The sequence below is a fragment of the Saccopteryx leptura genome, chromosome 1 (assembly GCF_036850995.1).
Source record: "Saccopteryx leptura isolate mSacLep1 chromosome 1, mSacLep1_pri_phased_curated, whole genome shotgun sequence".
NCBI lineage: Eukaryota > Metazoa > Chordata > Mammalia > Chiroptera > Emballonuridae > Saccopteryx > Saccopteryx leptura.
The window spans coordinates 32,743,326-32,766,256 of record NC_089503.1 but is presented as its reverse complement, the minus strand read 5'-3'; positions in this window follow the sequence as shown (position 1 = coordinate 32,766,256).

The following is a 22,931-nucleotide window of genomic DNA, read 5'->3' as shown; positions in this document are numbered from 1 at the left end:
GATTGTATTAAAATTGAATTTTATTGTGAATGTTTATATCATTTAAAAAAATTTTACCTTTTAGTTATTTATTATGACTTTTTATTGTATACCTTATTAGCCTTTGTGTGTTAAAAATATGCCTGGCTATTCAACCTAGCAATGTTTGAAGATTAGGTAAGACATGGAAGAGAATTTTAAGTTGATCGCAACTGATACAATGAATGAAGTATCAGCTTGCAAGTATAGCAAAGCCTCCAACAACACTTATAAGTCACTTAAATACAACTTACAACCATTTGACAGATAAAGCTACTGGCTATTTTAAATAGCTATTATGTTCTTAAAACATAGTAAAGTTTTATTTTTAAAAAAGTCATGTTCAGTCAAAAGCCTCAGGAATCAAGTTATAAAGTAACTGAGTTTATTGCCTAAAAGAAAAAAAAAATCACACTCTGTTGAGAAACTAATGTCCGCATGTAATAAGTCCGCATGTAATGTCCAATTGTAATAAGTAAAATATTTGGACAAGATGCAGTATGAGAAATTGAAGGCTCTAGTCTCAAATAGTGTAGTGAGTTGACATATTGATGACATGTTGCATCATACAGAAGAGGTGTTTTGTAGTATACTGGAAAACAAAAGTTTCTCTGCACGGTGATGAGCCAACCAATTTCACCAACAAATATTATGATGTAGCATTGTAAGACTTTTAAATGATGATGAAGTTTAAGAAAAAGGTTTTCCTGCCACAAAGAATCACCTACAACAAGCAAGAACCAGGGTAAATTTAGCACTTGGTCTTCTTCATATCTAGAAGCAAAAAGTTTTATGTTGGAAGAACTGAGTTGGCATCTATATAGATTCTACCCTATCAATGTTTGACTCTGAGAGATTTGCCTCTCTTGCAAAAAGAAGAAAAAGAAAACTGATGTTGTTACAACACATTCCTCTCTTCAGAGAGATGCGGCTATCAATGCTTGTAACAGATAAAATAAGATATCTGGATAATGTTACAAAAGGAGGTCTCCTGAAAATTAACCCTAACATCACAGTCCAGAGTAGCTTCAGTGAGAATCCCGACACATATAACTAGAATATATTCATCACATTTGTTTAATTCAAACAAGTATGGAAGATTGGGATAGGTTTCAATATTATCTTATCAAAGTGGAGGAAAAGTATATCAATGATATATATATATATATATATACTTGATATATATATATATACTACTCTCAAGATTTAGGGATTATTTAAAAATGAATATGAAGTGATAAAATATCCCCTAATTTTTGTGAGCAATGTATACTCCAGACTGGTTTAGACATTCAGATTTGAAGTGATAGATACCATTTCTGGATCTTCAAGATAGGAAGATCAATTCCTATGAATTATTTTCTTACATAAATTTTGTCTAGTTATCAGCATAACCCTTAAACTTTAGGCTATGACAGTAGACATTTGAGATGTGGGTCACTTTTTGTTTGCACAGAAAGCAGGGTCACATGACTTTTGTTTATACTCACCTGAGTTGTAAGATGAACCTCTGTGCTAAGTGGGGATACCAGCCTCCTCGTTATCAACTCCATGTTCCATTAGCACAAATGTTTGAGTCAATCTCCTGATATGTTTCCTGCAACAACCTTGTTATTTTTTTCCTTTTTAGGTTTGTTATTTTATATTTTCAGTAAAGTAAACTTTTTCTTGCTATATCTATTTGGAAAATACACAGAGTCAAATAGGTATAGCCGAAACATTTTCTAAGTTTTCAGCCTTAAATTTTCTTTGGAGTTCATAACATTGAAAAATAAAGGCTACATTTAATTCCATTTGCCTTCAAGTCATTGAAAATAAGGTGAGATAAGACATGTTATGCAGTTTTTAACAGATATTTTTAAAAATCAGATTTATTGAGGTATAACAAACATATATTTATTCATTATATGTGCATAGTTATTGAATTTGACAAACATATTGACTCTACCAACATATAGACTGTACCTATCACCATAAAAATTCCCACCATGACCCATTGTGTCATTCTCTTACCTTAACCCTACCCTCTGTCAACCTGTGACTTGATTCTGTATCTAAAGTTTGCCTGTTCTAGAATGCCATATAAATTGAGTCATAGATATAACACCTTTGAACTCTGACTTCTTTCTAATTATATAATGTATTCAGATTCATTCATACCGTTGAATATATCAGTAGTTTATCTGTTGGCATTGGTAGGTAGGATTTCTTGGTAATACCATAATTTGTAAATTAGTTGACCAGTTAATGAGTATTAGGCTGTTCCTAGATTTTGGTGATTATAAATAAATCTGCTATACATATTCATGTACAGACTTTGCGTAAACATATGTTTTCATTTTTCTTGTATAAATACCAGAAATAGGATGGCTGGGTTGTATGGAAACTCTATGTTTCATTTTTAAGAAACTGCCAAACCATTTCTCAAATTGGCTGCACCATTTGCATTCCCATCAGTAATGTATCAAAGTGGTAATTGCTGCACATTCACTCCAGTACAGTCAGTTTTTCTTTTTCAACTTATTTGCTATTTGTATATGTCATCTTTAGTGATAAATCTGTTTAAATTTTTGCCATTTCTTATTTAGGTGATTTGTTTCCTTATAATTGGGTTGTAAGGATTCTTCACACATCCTTGTTATAAATCCTTTATTAAATATGGATTTTGCAAATATCTTCTTACAGTCTGCTTCTTTATCTTTTCATTTTTACTGTCTTCCAAAGAAGAAAATTTTAAATTTTGATTAAGTACCATTTATCAATATAGTTTTTTAGAATTAATTATTTTTACATGTAAATAACTTATGCTTTAATAAAGATTATATAGATATTCTCCCTTTTTTGGAACTTTTATCATTTTATATTTTACATGTAGGTATATGATATATTTTGATATAAATTTGGTATTTGGTGTGAGATATGGGTCAAGGGTCATTGGCAGGTTATTAAAGCAATCTTTGTTGAAAACATTACCTCCTCTCCATTGAATTGATTGTCATCTTTATCAAACTGTAATTGATTGCATAAATGTTTGTTTATGTCTGGCTTTTTTCTTCTGTTTAATGTATCTAGATGTCTAGTATTTTGCATGTACTACACTATCTTGCTATAGTTGCTTTGTAGACAATTTTGAAATCAAGCTTTGTGACTATTACAAAACAACTAGAACTCTGATACATTGCTCTTTGAAGCAAAATAACTTTGTTCCTTTTCTCAAAAATATTTCAGCTATTCTGTCATTTTATTTTTCATATAATCATATTTAAAATTTATACAAAAATCCTCTGGAATTTTTGAGGAGATTATGTTAAATCTAGAGATTGATTTGGGGAGAATTACTATCCTAATAATATTAAGTATTTAAATCCATGAACACAGTGTAAGTTTTCAATTTGTTTTGGTCTTTGATTTCTTTTATCAGTTTTATTTTCAAGATACAAATTTTTCACATTTTATAAGCTGTATAACTCTAAATATTTCATTCTTTTTCTGAGGCTATAGTAAATGATATATTTTTTTATTTTAATTTGCAATTCTTCATTGACAGTCTGGAAATGTAACTGATCCATGTTTCCTAAGAACTAGCTAAACTTACTTATTAGTTCTAACAGCTTGTTATAGATTGTTTTGGATTTTCTACCAGTATAGTCTGGTCTTCTGCAACTAAAAATAGTTTTATTTTCTTTCCAATCTGTTTCTTTTTTTTAATTAAATGTATTGAGGTAACATTGGTTAATAAGATTATATAGGTTTCAAATGTATATTTCTATGATATATAATCTGTATATTGCATTGTGTGCTCACCACCCAAAGTCAAATCTTCTATTACCATACATATGACCCCTTTACCCTTTACTACTCTCTCACCCATTTTTCTCTGGTTACCACCATACTGTTGTCTGTGTCTATCAGTTTTTCTTGTTTGTTCATTTGTTGCTTTCAGTTTTATATCTCAAATATAAGTGAAATTCTATGGTTCTTAACTTTTTCTGTCTGACTTATTTTATTTAGCATGATATTTTTAAGATTTATCCATGCTGTTGCAAATGGCAGTTTTTATATTTTTTATGGCTGAGTAGTATTTCATTGTAAAATTTATTTTTCTTGCCTTGTTTCATTGACTGGGGGTGCCACTTTGATGGTCAGTAGAAATAATGAAAGTCAGCATCTTTGCATTGTTCTCAATTTTAGTAAGAGAATAATAAAACTTACCATTACAAATAATATTAGCTATTGATATTTCATAGATTCACTTTAATAGATTGAAGAAATTATATTTCTAATGTGCTGTGGATTTTTATAATTAATGGATATGTAGTTTTGTTAAAACCTTTTTTAAATCTACTTCAATAATTGTGTGATTTTTTTCTATAGTCTGTTGATAGCAACTTTTAACTGTTAAACTTCCCCTGCATTCTGGGATAAACCCACTTGGTCATAATGCATTATTCATTTTCTCTATTACTGGGTGTCATTTACTAATATTTTAAAGGCTATGCATTGATATTAATGAAGATATTGGTTTGTGATTTTTTTGTTGTTGCAACCTCATTTGTTTGTTTCTTTTTATGTTGTAATATCTTTGTTAGAGTATGCTCCCCTTACAAAAAGAATTGAAAATTTTGTTCTTCTCTTCTATTTTCTGTAGGAGTTTGTGTAGAATTGATATTACCTTTTCCCCAGTGTTTGGTAGAATTCACCAATGAAGCCATTATGGGCTTGAGATTTTCTATATAAGAGGTTTTTAAATTATAAATTAAATTTGTTCCATAAATTTAAAGGTCTCAAGGGTATATATTTCTTCCTGAGTGAGCTCAATAGTTTGTGCCTTTCAAGGTAATTGTCTATTTGTTAGTTATAAAATTTATTTATCTGAGGTTTTTTATCACCATTAAAGTTTTATTACTTTAGGTTCTTTCACATCTAATATTGGTAATTTGTTTCTTTTTTTTAGTCATTTTTTACTTAGTAATTTTTATTAATTGCATAACAATTAAACTTCATCTTTTTGTTTTGTTGTCTTTCTGTTCTTAATTTCATTTTTCCCTCCTCTGTAATATTCCTTCTTTTTGCTTATTTTGGCTCTCATTGACTTTTATTCTAATTTTTTAAGGTAGGCACTTGTATTATTGATGTCAAATGTTTCATGTGGTGGTACACATTTCCCTTAAAGCTCTATTTTAGCTTTATTCTTCAAGGTTTGACGTGACTTTATGGAAATTTTTTTCTAGTTTCCTGTCATTTTCTCTTTAATCTGTTTATTTTGTGGGTTTTTCTTTTTTGTTAATTTGTGATTTAATTTTGTCTTTTTGATTTTCAGTTTAATTCCATTTTCATTATTTCAGATCTTTTACATTTGTTGATGTTTGTTTCATGGTCCAAGATATGGTCTATCTCAGTGAATGTTCCTGGTGCACTTAAAAATAGTGTCTCATGCTGTTGTTAAGTACAGTGTTTTATAACTGTCAAATAGGTAAAGATGGTTGATAGTATTCAGTTATTCTCTATTTTTATAAGTTTTCTGTCTACTTGTCCTATCAATTATTGAGAAAGGGGGTTTAAAGTCTCCATCTATAATTTTGGCTTTGTCTATTCCTCCTGTCAACTCTATGGTTTTTACTTTATGTAATTTGAAAGTCTTATTTTTTAGGTGTATGCCAATTTAGTATTTTTAGGTCTTTTTGATGAATTTACCCCTTTACCATTGTGCAGTATGCCTCTATATATCTAGCAATATTCCTTACACTGAAGTCTACTTTGACATGAATCTAGCTTTTCAAGCTTTTAAAAAAATATTACTAACACATCAACTCTTTTCATCATTTTGCTTTTAACCTATGTATTTATGCTTACAGGTTTTTATAAGAAAGCATATAGTTTAATTTTGCTTTGTTTTGAGATTTTTTTGACATTTAATTGGAACATTTATACCATGCCTTTATGTAGTCATTGATGTGGTAGGGTTTCAATAATTTTGATATCTATTTTTTTATTCTATCTCTTCTTTGTTTCATTTGCTCTCATTTTCTGCCTTCTGGTTTAATTATTTTTTATGATTTAATCTCCACCATTAGCTTGTTAGTTATATCCATCTTTAAGTTTTTAGTTGTTCTGAGGCTTATATTATACATTTTTAACTACATTTCTAACTTTTCAAACAAAGAGGAGGAAACTGTTACCATAGAGATAAATGAGCCAGTTTAGCTAACTTTTGCACTGAGGTACAAGGACTTCTTTACAAAAGCTACTTTATTTTCTTTTACTGCAACACTCAGTGTGTGTCAAATTTAACTTGTGTAGAGTATAAAATTATGCCACTTCATATATGGTATAATAACCTTATAATCATTTTTTTCTTTACTTTTGTATCTTTTTCTTGTTTTACTTATAAATATATTATAAATAGCTTTTACAGATAACTAAACAAGAATGGTAATAATATGTAAAAGTTTTTGAAAATATTTTTAAAATTATATTTTATACTTTCCTTTATTTTTCACCATTTCTGATGCTCCTTACTAGTTTAAACTGAGTTTATATTCAGTACTATATTTCTTTTGCCCAAAGAGATTTCTTTAATATATCTTAAATATAATTCTACTGTAAATAAATTCTCTCAAAATTTATTTGTCTGATAAATACTTTATTTTACCTGCATTCTGAAAAAATATTTTGGCTGGGTATGGAATTCTGGGTTGGTAGTGTTCTTTTCTTTTGATATTTTAAAAATAATACTTGATTTTCTTCTGGTTTATGTTTTCTGACAAAAAAAATTGCTGTAATTTTTTTATGGGTGTAATTCATATTTCTCTTTATCTTTGCCTTCAAAATTTTTACTATATCTTTGGTGTTTGTATTTTTGACTATGACATGTCTTTTATTTCCTTTTATTTTGCTTATGTCTGATGGAGGCTCCTATAGAGAGGGTTATTACTTGAGCAATACCTGAATTTATTACAAATGTCTCAATTATTGGAGTAGGGAGAAAGGCATTGTGGGAGGATTTTTGGCTGTGGCACTGGGCCGATGTTTTTGGGAATCCATATAGACTTCATAAATATGCCTGAAGAAACACCAAATACTGCTATATACAGAAAGAGCTGAACCACCAAAGAGTTACAACCCCGGTGATCCAAGAAGTTTTGCCGTGGGACATTTTTTATTGAGTTTCAATTGAAAAAGAGAAAATATGTGCTCTTATTATAAAAAAAAATTACTTGGATTAATTGGCAGTAGTCTAGAAAGGATCAGGAGGAATAGAGGAGCCCTAAGTCAGGTTCCAGCAATAATGGGGACAATAAATTCAGTCAGAGTCACTTCACTATAGAACTTCCAGTGTTTTTGACACAACCATTAACAACTACTGACACTCAGCTTTTTTATCAGTAACACCGGAGACATCTACATAGACAGGCTTATTCAAAGATTTGCATTGATTGACTCTAGCCTTAAGAATAAGCTCTCAGAATCTGCTCTTCTATCAAGCAATTGATAATAAGCAATAATAGTTACTAATTCATGGAAAAATTTAGGCATCACTAAGATTGGGGATACCCAGAAAATACTGAAGTCTGTTAAGTAAAGTTAATTATTCTCAGAGTCATTTTAATTTGGTCATAAAATCTCCTTGAGCACTCAACTAGTGAAAGATACAGGATGTTGGCAATTAAAGACTAAAGAATCTACACCAATATTCTAGTAGCCACCCTGGACTGCAGTTTCCTTCAGGATACATACTGTGTGTTATCTATAATTGTATCCCACTATCTAATCTGATACTTGATACTAATAGTATTTCATTAAATATTTACTAAATAAAGAATGACCATAAACTTAAAAAGAATGTAATATGATACTTTATTTATTATTGAGGGTTTTTTCTTGCATAGTTCCTAACAAAAGCATTCTATAAGTAAAAATACTCTCACTTCTTAATTGCCTATGTGTTTGTTTATACAGGCAAAAATAAGTGAAAATATGTAGAGCCTGACTGGTGGTATTGCAGTGGAAAAAGCATTGACCTGGAATGCTAAGGTCCCAAGTTCAAGACCCTGAGGTCGCCAGCTTGAGCGTGGGCTTATCCAGCTTCAGTGGAAACTCACATGCTTGAGTGTGGGGTTGCTGGCTTGAGCATGGAATCATAGACATGATCCAATGGTCACTGTTTTGAGCCCAAAGTCATTGGCTTGAAACCCAAGGTCTTTTGCTTGAGCAAGGGGTCACTGGCTCATCTGGATCTCCCTGTCAAGGCACACATGAGAAACAATCAATTAACAGGCAGAGTGACACAACCACGAGTTGATGCCTCTCATCTCTCTCCCTTCCTGCCTATGTCTCTCTCACTAAAAAAAAATACATAGAGTATAACATTTCTAAAGCTTCCATACAATAGATACTATGGTTTAGAAGTTTCACAAATATACATGCCTGTTTATGATCAGTGGACTGTAGAGTATATATGTGTCAGATCCTATAGATCAGGAACCACTTAGTATTGTAGGATCTTATCAGATATTATCTGTAGACTCATTTTACCTTTGGGATCCAAAGATATTCTTCAGAAATGGGAATGGTGAGCCTGACCTGTGGTGGCGCCGTGGATAAAGCGTCGACCTGAAAATGCTGAGGTCGCCGGTTCAAAACCCTGGGCTTGCCTGGTCAAGGCACATATAGGAGTTGATGCTTCCAGCTCCTCCCCCCTTTTCTCTCTCTGTTCCTCTCTCTCTCCTCTCTAAAAATGAATTAAAAAAATTAAAAAAAAAAAAAGAAATGGGAATGCTAGTTCTAGAAAGAACAAAAATCACTGTGCCTTTGAAATAATGCATTTCTAAATGTATATACTATATAGTAGCAAAGATTTTCTTACTTGGTTACATCCAGGGTGCAGAGAGAGAGGCAAACTCAGTTCAGGTATAGTTTCACACAGGTGATGACAAATTATAATTCACAGGTCAACTCTACCTGAAGGCCTATTTTTATAAATAAAGCTTTATTAAAACACAGGCATGTTCATTTGTTTATGTATGCTACAACAGAAGAATTAAATTGCAATAGAGACCAGCAATATGGCTTCCAATACTTAAATTTTTACTCTCTGACCCTTTACAGAAACCTTTTGCATTTTGTTGTTCTAAGATAAACCAAATATATTAGTGTGTGTGTATGTGCATGTGTTACTTTTGTGTACAGTGTTACATGTGGTAGATATATTCCAAGACCCCTGGTCGATGCCTGAAATCACATATAGTACTAAATCCTATAAATATTATGTTTTTTCCTATGCATACACACCTTAAGTATGCATAGGAAAAAGTATACTGTGATTAAGTTTATAAATTAGTCACAGTAGAAAATTGACAACAATAACTGATAATAAAATAGAACAATTATAACAGTATACAATTGATCCTTTAAGTTAGCTGGGCCTGGGAACACTGAAGTCCTATGAAGTCAAAAATCTACAGTTGACTACAGTCAGACCTTCACATGCATGGAATATCAACCACAGACTTAATCCTTGAACAAAATGGATTTGAACTGTGAGGGTCAATTGGAAAAAAATCCACATATAAGTGTACCCATGCATTTCAAACCCACATTTTTAAGGGTCAAGTGTCTCGTAATAAAACTTATGTGAATGTAGTCTTTTTCTCTATCTCTTACCATTGCTTTTTGTACTGTCTGTAGAGTGTGGATATGTTGAACAAAGAGTTGATTCACATCCCAGGCAGGACTGAAGAGGACTACATGAGATTTGATCATGCAGTGAGAGTGACACTCAACTGAAAACTTATCAAGTGTTAATTGTGGAAATTTCCATTTAATATTTCTGTACCATAGTTGACTATGGGTAAATAAAACTGTAGGTAAGAGGGGGACTACTGTACAAGACTTCAGGAGAGAGACAGACTTTGCAGAGAGGGTTTTTTGTGTTTGGCCCAGAAGAAATTTTGAGTCTTATATGATGAAATTAGAGCTGTTTAATATGCAATTTTGGGTCTGAGTTTTAACATGATGTCATAAGTGCACACATGGTAATGACTTGGGACTTTTGGGTTATATACTATAAATATATAAAGAGAAAATCAATGATTCTTAACATCTTGCAACAGATTCTGCTTCACAACATGTTCTTTTAAAGAACCTACTATGATTATTTATTATTACTGTGAATAAAGGTTCAAGATGTTACCATGCATTTGATAAATATTAATAAATGTGTGTGGAGAGAGTAAATGTCTACCAGCAAAATAGAGGGGAAATGTCATCTAGACCTAGCAGAGAAACTTCACAGGGAACCAGCAGTGGAGATTGCTGTAGGAGGCAGATGAGACAGATTATTTTTCACAACTAGAGTTGAGTGAAATGAAAATGCCTAGCTTTGTCCCTCTATGGCAACGGCTGGGGAACTATCAATCTTGTCAGCACCTGAGTACTATTTTGCTGGGGGACTTTAATTACATAGGCTAGACAGCTTGTAAGGGTAAAAAAAAAAAAAAAAAAAACAAAAACAGTTGAGAATCTCTATTCTGGGGTAAATTTTCTAAGCAGTGTGTGAGAGGTATACACAAAAATCCTGTTGACAAAATATTTTGTGCAAGTGCCTCCCACACACAGCTTTAAAATGTTACCCCTATGTTTTCCATTCCTGCTGCTATTCAAGTAACAAATGTCTGCAGCGTCTTAATCTGTTTCTTTCTCTCCCTTGCCCCATGACTCCTCCAAGAAACATTACCAACTATTGCATTCATCTCCTTATGTCATTTCATATAACTTTAAAATGATTTTAGGATTAAATTGAGTTCTTGGTTTTCCTAAGAAGTTATCTGGAAGGTAAGTTAAATTAAATGAACCATGAACACTGCACACTAATATACTGTGCTTTTTAAGGTATTGAAATTTATATCTTCATTAAAAAAGATGTAAACTTTTTGTATATCTTTTGTGTGCTTTAAATGCTTTCAGGGAGCACCGAGGAAACACAGTTTGAGATTTTGGAGTGACTGAGCTGTTTCTTCTATAAAGATCTAAACATTTCAATGATGTCACCCTTCCTCAGTGACTTCACGGTTTTTCTTGCCTCCTTTGTTAAATAAGACATCATGTTTGACAAAGTGTCTTTTCAGGTTCTGGAAGCTATCTGGAACCTGTTCACTGAGAGAGCCCCTGAAAGTGCAGTAACAGGGGCATGTTGGTCATTCTTTCACTCACCATTTGAACACATGTGGTGTATATATTAGAAGTGTCTAATATTGAGGAACAGGTGTTCCAGTGGACAGAACGTAGACTATGGATTCAGGAAGAGTTAGCATAGAACCCTGCCTCTGCCTTTGCTGGCGGTATGGCTTTGGGACTAGATTTACCCCTTGAACCTCATCTCCTTCATGTCTCATCTTCCTCACTACAGATCTGAAGATTAGAGATACTGATATATATAGAACCTATGATAATGGCAAAGCTCATCTCAGACAAATATCTTTCTTCTATCCTTTGATTTTTGGAAAGAGTTATAGTAAATTTTTGAAGAGAAAGAGAATGGCCTAGCGTGGAGTACAGTCTTATATTAAAACATATGTGGAGCCTGACCTGTGGTGGCGCAGTGGATAAAATGTTGACCTGGAATGCTGAGGTCACCGGTTCGAAACCATGGGCTTGCCTGGTCAAGGCACATATGGGAGTCGATGCTTCCTGCTCCTCCCCTGTTCCTCTCTCTCTTCTCTCTAAAATGAATAAATAAATGGAAAAAAAAACCATATGTGGATTAGAGTCCACACTGGAGCACGTTTGGGTCTAGTGGGGTCTCAGAATAACTAGCCCTAACTCAATAATGCAGTGAAAATGTAGATTATTGGACTTATAAGCAGTCAAGTACCTCTGATATATTTGGGGTCAGGGCTAAATGTCTAACCCAATGGCAAGCTCAAGCTGTGCAATGATTTACATATAGTCAGGTGCTACATTAAAGCCTTTTGGTCAATGATGGACCACATCTATGATGGTGGTTGTATAAAAGTATAATAGAGATGAAAAAGTTTTATGGCTGAGTGACATCATAGCCCTTTAAACTGCATTGCATAATGCATTCCCCACTTCTTGTGCTGATGCTGGTATAAACAAACCTAGTGGTTGCTGATTTTATAAAAGTATAGCACATGCAATGACATTCAGTAAATAATAATCGACAATGATAACTTACTGGTTTGTGAATTTACTGTACTATAATATTTATCATTGTTTCAGAGTGTACTCTTTCTATTTATTAAGAAATAGTATGCCATGATATGCTGGAAGCAGCTTAATGTATCTCTTGTTTACTGTGTCTCTTGATTACATCACTTTCTCTTGTCCTTCATTTAATCTTACGCTGTTCTGTATGATAACATGCTGTACAGGCTTGTAGCCTAGGGGCAATGGATTTTACCAGTGATGTTCAACCTTTTCCATCCCATGGCACACATAAACTAATTACTAAACTTATGCAGCACATCAATCTATATTTTTTGCTGATCTGATAAAAAATTGGTATAATTTTGATTTATTCACACCGAACGTCTATGGTTGGCTGTTGTCATTATGCATTTGACAATCTGAAGGAAAAGAGGTCAGTGTCCCTGACTCAATATCAGATATTGCATATTTTAAAAATTCTTGTGGCACACCGGTTGTAAATTATTAGAATATATGTACAGCCTAGGTGTGCAGTAGGCTGTGCTGTCGAGATTTGTGCAAGTGCACCCTGTGATGTTCACACAATGACAGAACCGCCTAAGGGACATTTCTTGAAACTTTTCTCTGTTGTTAAGCAGCACATGACTGTGGTCTCATTAGAAGAGTGGTTCCCAAACTCTAATGTATGCTGGACTCATGGGAGGGCTTTACAAATGTAAATTGCTGAACCTTATCGCCAGTGTTTTCACTTTAGTAAGCCTGGTAAAAACCAGAAAAATTGCATTTTTAACAAATCCTCACATGATGCTGGTGCTATTGTTGGGGGAACACATTGCCTTTGATATGTTTTGGAAGGATGCTGCAATACAATAAAAAAAGTATACACAAAGGTAGATTGTTTTTGCCACCATATACTTCCTCTGAAGGAGGATCACATGTTCTCAAAATTTTTCTTATCCCTTCAGCTGTAGTAGGATGTAAGATATATCAACAATTCTTAAAGTTATGGTGATTCTCAAGGAATAAAGGATCATAAAGGAGTTCAATGCTCAGACACTTAATTAGTCAGTAGAAAGAAAAGTATCTGGGCTCATACAATAAAAATGAAGTGAAAGTATTTCTATTTTTGGTTATTTTTCTTTAATAGTTTGATGTAGATACGGTGATAGGAAAAATACTTTTAGGCATCAATTTTCACAAGCATTCAGTAGATAGGCATCTAAGCTTAAAGTTTCTTAAACAAAACAGTAAAAAAAGAAGAAAAGTATCAACATAAGTAACTTCAGAAAGAACAAAACTCTCCTGTTGGTCAGTTTACCTTCAGTACTATAAAAAGAAGATTTTGTTAATTCTTGGGTTCTTGGGAATTGATTACTCATTCCTCAACAAAGAATTATCTTTTATCCATTTTGCGTTAAGTGCTGCACTACCTACTTTAATGCTTGGCATCTCTACAAAAGCTCTTTCCATTGGCAAACTGAGTTCCAGATGGCTTCAGGAATTAACTAAGCATTGTACAGTTAATAAACTCTAGAATTGGAACCAAGACCTTTTTGACTGTATTTTTACTCTGCAATCTGCTTGGAGTAATTTTGATTCCTACAATGATCTTGATGCTTGACTCTATCTACCTACTTGTCCAACTAAATAGCCAATTGGTATGTAACAATACTTGGAGGTCATATGTGTGATTCAGTTTCACATTATTATACATCAGCCTCATTTCTTATAAGTGGGTACTAAGGCATTTCCTATATTTAAGAGGAAGAAATGCTCATGAGGAAAGTTATCTGGGTTTTCTCTGGGGAATTCACTGGGTCTTAAAATTTAGATGTGATTCTAGCTCAAAGTTCTGACCACATTAGAGGATATATCTTATACCATCTGATATTTTGAAACATCATTTCGGAAAGAATTAGAAAAATCCCTAAGTATCTACTTGTTATGATTAAAAAGAGAATAAAAGAAAGAAATTTCCAGAGATGATATACCAAAATAAAACATATAACTCACTTTTTCAGACTTAGTCCTAAACTGGATCCTAACCAGCATTGGTATGAGAAACCTCTAAGAAATGATATTGTGCAGGGAGGTGGAACCCCTGTTTAACTTTGTACATTAAATTCTTTTTCTTGGCATTGTTATGTTGTTTGAGGACTTCAACTTTCCTTAAATTAACAGTTGGGGTAAAAGTGTTCCAACGGACGCTCAAAATGGAATCTTAAACAAAATAAAGTGCTGTTCAGAATACTAAAATAGAATCATTTTGTTCCAAAATGTTGATAATCTCATGGCAGTGACTCAAAGCCAAATTAGGCAAAGAACACATTGGTGCTGATCTTGCGTCGATGAGCCTGAGGCAGAATATGCGTCATCTGTGAACATGTAGGGACACTGAGATTAGATTATGGTTTTGCCTTGTGCACGGTACAGAACATTTTTAAGTCTTTCTCTGCCCTCGAGTAACTGATTAACACTCAATGACTACACTTAGCATATTGTGTCTTGTGGACTTTTCTTCTTCTAATTATTTTTTAAGTTTAAAGCAAATTATCCGTCTTGTCTTTTAATCATGGAAATAGGTCCATATGTGTGAAAAGAAAAGAAAGATACAGATTTCTCATCTAGCTCTTTCAACTACAAACTACCTTTTCAATAAATAAGATTTCTTGTTTGAGAAAATAAAACTAATTTGTACACATTGTCATTTTGTTTTTTGTTAGCACGCCATTGCAGAGGATGGAAAATCCCTTCTAATGGCTCATGTAACTTGTCACAGGTAGGTGGCATTTGATGACTCACAGAAGAGGAACTGTGGAGCTGATTAATTATTTTATTTTACTTTTTATTTTTTTGACTATGAAATGATGCTGGTTTATTTTTCACTAATAATAAGAAAGTTAATAAATATCATTCAAGTCATTAAAACTGAAGTTTCTGATGCTATTTGAAATTGTAATTTAAGAATGTTTTGAGAAAGCAAACATTTATGGTAATCTACCAAAATTGTTAATATCTCTATCGTTAGTATAACCTGCCATTAATTGTTAATATTTCTTAGTAAATCTATCCTTTATCAAGCAGTAAATAACTTACCTCATTTCTCCACTCAAAAAGGGAATAATCTCAACATTAACACTTTATGTTAAAGTTTCTTTTCTAAACATAAGTATCATGCTAAAAAAATAGTTTTAAGGTATGCCATTAACCAGGCCCAGAGTGGGCAAGGGTGTTGAAAAATGGACCTCTTCATATATTGCTTGGGGAGTAGACTAGTACAACATTTCCAGAAGGCAATGTGTACTATAACTACATTAAATATATTAGATGGAAATGAATAGAATAAGTATTATAGATAATTTAAAAATGTGGTTTTCTTTTGCTCATATGTGTATTTTTTTCTAAAAAATGTATGGGTACTTGTATAATGAGCAATAAATTTAATAAACTATAGGTTATACATTGACTTTCTTCCCTGCTGTCCTTCTGAGATGGCTTTGTCCTCTTGTAAAATTGTGAGAGCAGAAAGAAAAATCAAAGCAGTAAGCTACCTAGATCATATCTCCTATTTTTAACCACACATAAGACACCAGGATTTCTATCCACCCTTCCTATCCTTTACATACACAGATACAATTCATTTAGTTTCAACTGGAGGGGAATAGGTTAGTACATTAGGCATCTTATCAGTGACCTGCCTGAATCTCTCTCTGACTTTCCTCCTTCCATCAATTGGTTGAAATTCTTCCTCTTCTTGAGTTTGAAAGCTGTTCTTCCATAATTGCATATCTTTATCCAGGTGGAAAAAGGACATTCAAAGTTTGAATCTGGGGTGCTAGCCAGCCAGATTCTTCTGCTGCAAACTCGGGACTTCATGAATGACTTCTACTTCACTCTACTTCCTCATCTGTTTGGATATGTTAGAAAGGGTTTCCCAAGTCCAATACACTAGGTGACTCTTGCCACATAGGACAGAGAGGGAATCTAGAGAGAAGAGAAGCACAGCCTTGGAAGGGATTATGACTCCATTTTGGATATTCCACTGGTATAGCCTGTGGAATATCATAGATTCTGCTACTAGATCAATTGGAAAATAGGATACAGAAGAAGAATACAAAGGGACACCATAGTACATTCATGAGCTGTTGTGTTAGGCATAACTAGATTTGATTTCTATTTTTTTCTTTTTCTTTTAAGTGAGGGGAGGGGAGATAGTGAAACAGATTCCCACATGCACCTAGACCAGGTTCCACCTGACAATCCCTGTCTGAGGCTCATGCTCAAATTAACTGAGCTCTTTTTAGCACCTGAGGCTGATCCACTAGGACCAACTGAGCTAGCATTCCTCAGTGCCTGGGTCGTACTCAAACCAATCAAGCCACTGGTTATAGGAAGGGAAGAGGGAAAGGGGAGAAGCAGATGCTTACTTATCCTGTGTGCCCTTTTGGGGAATCAAACTCTGAACATCCATACACCTGGCCAATGATCTATCCACTGAAACACTGACCAGGGCCTGGATTTGATTTCTAACTACCATTTATCACCAATTGATCTTGGGTCAATTCACTTAGGCTTTCTGAATCTCAATTTCTCCATGTGTAAAGTTGGCATATAAATACCTATCCAATTATTAATGGAAATATAAAAGAACCATATATACAAAGTAATTAGAGTAATGTGTAGAATATGGTAAGGGCAGAACAACACTAGCTTACAATAAAAATAGTCATCCATGTGGATTGTCATAATCATGAGCATCATCATCATCATCACTGTCATCAGGTAGAGTCGATCTTAGGAAATACCAAAAGCTGTGTTAGAAAACAGGAACAGTAATATTTCCATATATAAATTTACCTTCCATAATGTTTAAGCCTGATCATACTATATGTATAAATTCAGTATTTGGTTCAAAATTAAGACAAAACACACCAAAATAATTAAACATCTAACACAGAACACAGATACACCAAAAAAAGAAGAAGAAGAAGAAGAAGAAGAAGAAGAAGAAGAAGAAGAAGAAGAAGAAGAAGAAATGCAAGAAAACAGAAAATTTCAAGAGGCAAATAGAATTAAAAAAAGTGCATATAAGATTCAAAATACAGGAGCAGAGTTGATATAAAAGTACAAGTGTAGAAAGCTTTCAATGTCAATGTTGTTGGCCTTATGATTTTATGTTGTGTTGATCTTTGATTTGAATTCTTTTACTATAAAATGGTGTCTCTAAGGTTTCTAAGCTGAAGTTTGTTTTAAACTTACAATGCATTGAATTTGTCCAACCCACAGACAATGGATAAAATAATGAAACTGTCATATTGAGAGTGACTTGTCAGCAACACTGTCAGAAAGTGGGCGTTCTCAGATGAAGGAACAGATATGAGAAAACTGAGATAAATAGAAATGCTTAAATCTTATTCTTTAAAGAGAATAGAAAGCATTTGTACATAAAGTACACACTTATCCATATATTTTTACATATTTGGTAAAGGACTTACAACATGAATTTAGCTTTTCTGTTTCAAATTTATATTTTAAATTTTTCTTAGAAGAAACCAAAACTCAGGGAAAAGGACACTGGAGAATAGGTTGACACAGAAAGCAATTTGACATCTGACAGTTTTATTATTTTCTTTGATTTTGTAAGAGGCTTTGTCTTGAGAGGAAATTTCAAACTGAACAACTTCAAAATGAATGTGAGAATTTGTCTTCATGAATTCACAGACAGTTCTTCAGTGGTCAGATCATTCATATAAAAATTGTTGAGGGCCTACTTTTGACTGTTTGGAAAACAAATCATTCAGATGATATGAATAATTGAAACCATGCCTTAAATTATTTGAGTAATAATTATTCTATTAAAAGGATAAGAGAATCTCAATTACCAAGTTAAGTTGGTTTTAATATTAGAAAAATTATTTTATTCAATGTGTTATCTTCCTAGTGTTTGTGAGCAGCTTCACATCTCCAGTCAGAATTCCTCATTATTGACTAAGAAGGGATATAGAAGAAGTTAGAGAGTTTTCTTGAAAACATATAAGGTTTTCAGGTCATGTTTGGAAATGTGATCATCTGAGGAGGTTAAGACATACAATATATTTTCTAAGAGTTTCTGGACTACTTAGCTGGGTTGCCTAGCAACCTGAAATTTTCAGCATTCAAGGGTTATCTTTCCCTGGTGAAATGTCAGTCCCCTTATGAATGTTAAGTTCTAAGTGATGTCCTTCAAATTAGGGATTCTTTTCACTCAGAGAGTGAAATAACTTCTACAGAGGTAGACTTCACTCAAGTGAGAAATCAGAAACAAAAATTACAGATAGATACTGCAGACCAGGGGAAGACTCCTGTAGACACCAAAGCAGCATTGTAATGAACCAGAAAAAAAAGATATGGATATTTAGAGTCTTTATATGTTTGCAAATGTCAATATTGAAGAATCGTTTCTTCACACTGCAGGTTGTTTATCTCATTGACACAAACACTGAAGTTTCATACTATAACATGAGTAGTTTCTTTTTTCTTTGTCTACCTTCACACTGGTATTTTAACTTCTTATAGCAGAAAAATCTACTTTTTTATGGTTTCTATACATAAAATCCACTACCAAATTCTATTGATTTTGTTTTTTGCTATTTTTTCTTCATCATGAACAACCCAGTATGTGTAATAAGACCTCTCCTTTGGACTTTGAGAAAAACTTTTTGACTGGTCGCATATGTCCATACTTTCTTCCACTAATCTATTCTTCAGCCTACACATACTTTCAAACCACAAAGTTAATTACATCAATCCTCTATTTTGACTTACTTAAAACCCTTCAAAGCTTTTTGTTATTATTATTATTACTTCTAGGATAAAGGTAAATGTCATCTTTCACCAAGAACCTTCTCATTTTCCCAGCTCTGAGTTTTCTTGCTCAGGTCTTTTCTAGTTCAGGATAATTCAATGCCTTTTTCTTAACCTAAAATACTCTCAGAGTAACACATCATTTTTCTTTCACGGAATGTACAAAACCTTCCATTTTAAATTAATTTATATGATTAGTTTATGAGTGCCATTCTCGCCCACTAGACTATATGTTCTCTAAGCACAGAAATTAGGTCTGATTTTAATCATTATTGACTCTGCAATTCCTAGCATATAGCTTAACACTTAGTAGATACTCAAGACACATTTTGTGGAATATATAAAAGGAATACTTTAATATATTATTTCTCTTTTTTTTCCTTTGAATGGTAATCTGAGAATGACACCATAATCTCCAGTATCTTAATTTGTCCATAGGGTAATTATTTTTCAACTTTCTAAGATCCATCTATTTCTTTTTAATAAAAGGAATTAAAAATAGAGTTACCATCTACCTAAAATGCTTCTAAATTAAGAAAATCTGAAAACAATTATATCTCTTCATTATCCCAAAGAATATGAAATTTGTCATGTTTTCTCCCTATCCACCATCTCACAGGTAACATTCTAAGTCCTCAATAAAATAGCATACAGCTTTGGAAAGAAATACTCCATTTAAAACCTATTCCTATAGGTACCTCCAAAACCCTGTTTTTATTAACAAATAGTAGAGATAAACTTGGCTTATCTTAAGGGACATGTATAGCCTATAGAGACACTATAATGAATAAATAATTTTATTTATTTATATATTCATTTTAGCTCATGAAGTTTTTAGAGATAATTTTTTTTTTTGAAAATCAATGATCCAAAGCCAAACTTAATCACTGGTGTGGGAGGGATCACTAATTAAATTTCTAAAATTACCTTCTCTTAATATTTAGAAATTCTGCTCTGAATTAAGTTAGGTGGCATTACGTAAAATGAGGCAACCAAAGTGCTAAACCAAAGACCCAAATTAACAGCAGGCTTTACTGGTATTTGGAACTTGTAAATTAAAAAATCACAAATATTAATTGCATCTTTGTAGTATATAAATTAATAATATAATGATGACTTCATCTTCATGTTTAATCATACCATAATAAAATCACTTTATTATTAATTTGGTTATCTTAAGAGCTGTTGAGTTTTCTCATAAATCAAAATTATTTCCATAAAGTGTCAGTCCAAGGCACAAATATCTTTGCAGCTATACTTCAGCATTTATTTTGCAACTGCAAGAAAATAACATAACTGTGTCCACACAGTCATCACATGTAGCCCATGTTTATAATTTATAAATTAATTGAATGGCTGATTGATTAATTAAAGGCTATCATAAAATTTTCAAGTTCACAATTTTCCTTATGTATAAAGTTATCTTCTGTGGTGATTAGCATAAAGTTTTGGGATCTTGAAGCCACTGAGTTCAAGATCAAGGAGCCAACATGGTTGGGTTTTGGTAAAGATTCTTTCCCTGACTTGAAGATGGCTACCTCTAAGCTTTGTGCTCAGTTGGCCTTGGTGCATGCCCGCAGAGAGAGTAATCTCTCTCTTTCTTCCTCCTTTTATAAAGTCACCAATTAAGACTCAACCATATGACTTCATTTTAGCTTAATTAAATCCTAAAAGCCCTATGTCCAAATAAATCATAAATAGGGGTTAGGTTCTCAGCATACAACTTTAAGGGTTATAGAATTCAGTCCATAGAATATATTTTTAAACTTGTAACAAGTCTGTTACATTCTAAACGTTCACACAACAGAAAGATTTCCTGCCATAGTTAATGGGCTGCTTGCTTGGAACAATACTCTATACAAAGCAAGGACGTTTAATGAACATAAAACACATTTCTCTGAATTCAGTTGTTAAACAGATTTGACCTGTGTTTTCAATAAGATGCACTCAATCATTTTTCACCATTCTTTACAGGTTAATACAATTGGTGAATATATGATTCATACAGGGCAAGTTTCCTGTCTTGCTGTGTTCCTATAAAGATCTGACTCAAGTGTGAGGATCCAATTTAATACCAGCTCCTTGCTTGGATCAAGATAGAAAAAGGGGAGAAGGTGGTGGCAGTTCTAAAGCTTTCTTAAGTACAAATAACTTTTATAGAACAAGTTATACCCTCTTTAAAGAGAGCTGAATATATGTCTTATTTAGTTAGGAACTTAAAATTATAGGTGTAAATTGTCAATTGATAAATTAATGAATCCCTGATGTAGGGAGAGTTTGTAGTATTTGAATATATGTTGCAATATTCTGTTGGCTTCTTCTGTAGAAGGGTACTCAATATTTTCCATTACTTCAATTTGCCATACATACAAGTCAAATGGACTTGATTTTGGTTTTCCTAAAATGTATAATGATAATAATTGGGAAATGTAAAATTAAAATATTTTTTAAAAATCAGATTACTAGCTATCTCAAGAAGGAGTCTGTACTCAACCTTTGAGCTCATTCATTCCCAAGTTATTCTCATGTTTTAATACCAGAACTCAAAAAAACACAGGGCACTATATTCCAATAGTCTAAATTGGTTTATAAAGACCTTTTAGTTGATGCTGTGTGAACTCTCTGCTCAAGAATGTTTCATTCAAAACACTAGAGTTAGCTGCTCTATTTAGATATGATCTAGATCCAATATTCTTGGTGAAGTTCTGGGCTATTCTGCTAGAGATGCTAGATGTTTTTCTTATCCAACCCCTTTGAGGAAACTTCCTATTCACAACCCTGGAATCCAATTCAGTGATCTCTTTTAGTTACAGGGAGATTGTGAGTTAGTTAACTTGAAGCTGGTCCTCTACTCATGATTAGCCATATTCAAGGATACAGAAAAACTGGACTTCAGAGAGAAAAGGAAGGTTGGAGGAAAATAGAACAGCAGCAAGAAGTAGAAATGGAAAATAATTCTGAGACAAGAAATAAATTTATATCAGTTAAATTTTAGGTACCTTGCTCAATCACTGTGATGTTCAACTACTTTCAGTTCTTAGTCATAAATGAATATGTACTTGACTATTAAACACCAACAAGAATATCTGCTTTTAACGCTATTTTTGTGCTTTTGTTCTTTGCCACCAAATGTGTCTAACTAAGAGAGCCAACAAGAACAAGACTGTTTTCTGTCCTCTAAGTTCTGTGTTTCTTCTTCCTACAGAGTAGAGCTTTGTATATATTTCAGGAGTGAAATGAACAGGGTCGATACAGTGAGTCTGCCCTTCAATATCAGGAGATCTTGTTAGTTGGAGAACTCTTCCTACTCCTGATCTTGACATTGAGGATTCTGGTTGTGGCCTTCCTTCAGAAGGACTTAAGATAAAAGTCTAGTTATAATAGGCTCATTTTAGGTTTTTGACACTTGGGTCAGTCATTTAAGTCTGTTTTTAGCCATGAAGTCAGTTGCTCTGTGAGAGCTAAGGAAGACATTTAATAAGAATAGGTACAGTCTCTTAAGCAGTACTGAAAGCAATTTTATTATTTCCTAAATTCTCTGTTAAAAAACATGCCAGATTCATACCAAAAATGAACTGTTGAGGTTTCTACCAATCATATCTTTTATATTTGGTATTGATGCTGATTAGCAGTAATGATATTATTACAAATATATCATTCGTCTTTAAAGCACATCCTTTACACATCTAAAATTGCTATGCTTGCTTTATTTATTTGGATAATCAATTTTAGATCACTACATGCTCTTTTTAATCTTCAAAGATGCTTCTTATTCTCCAAGCATCATTCCTCAAACATCTATTATCCTCCCTGCTTACTCACACTGTTTTGGCTGTCAGGCCATGGAATGCTGATGAAAGAAAATGCACAAGAGTGTGACAATTACAGATTCATTCTGTGGC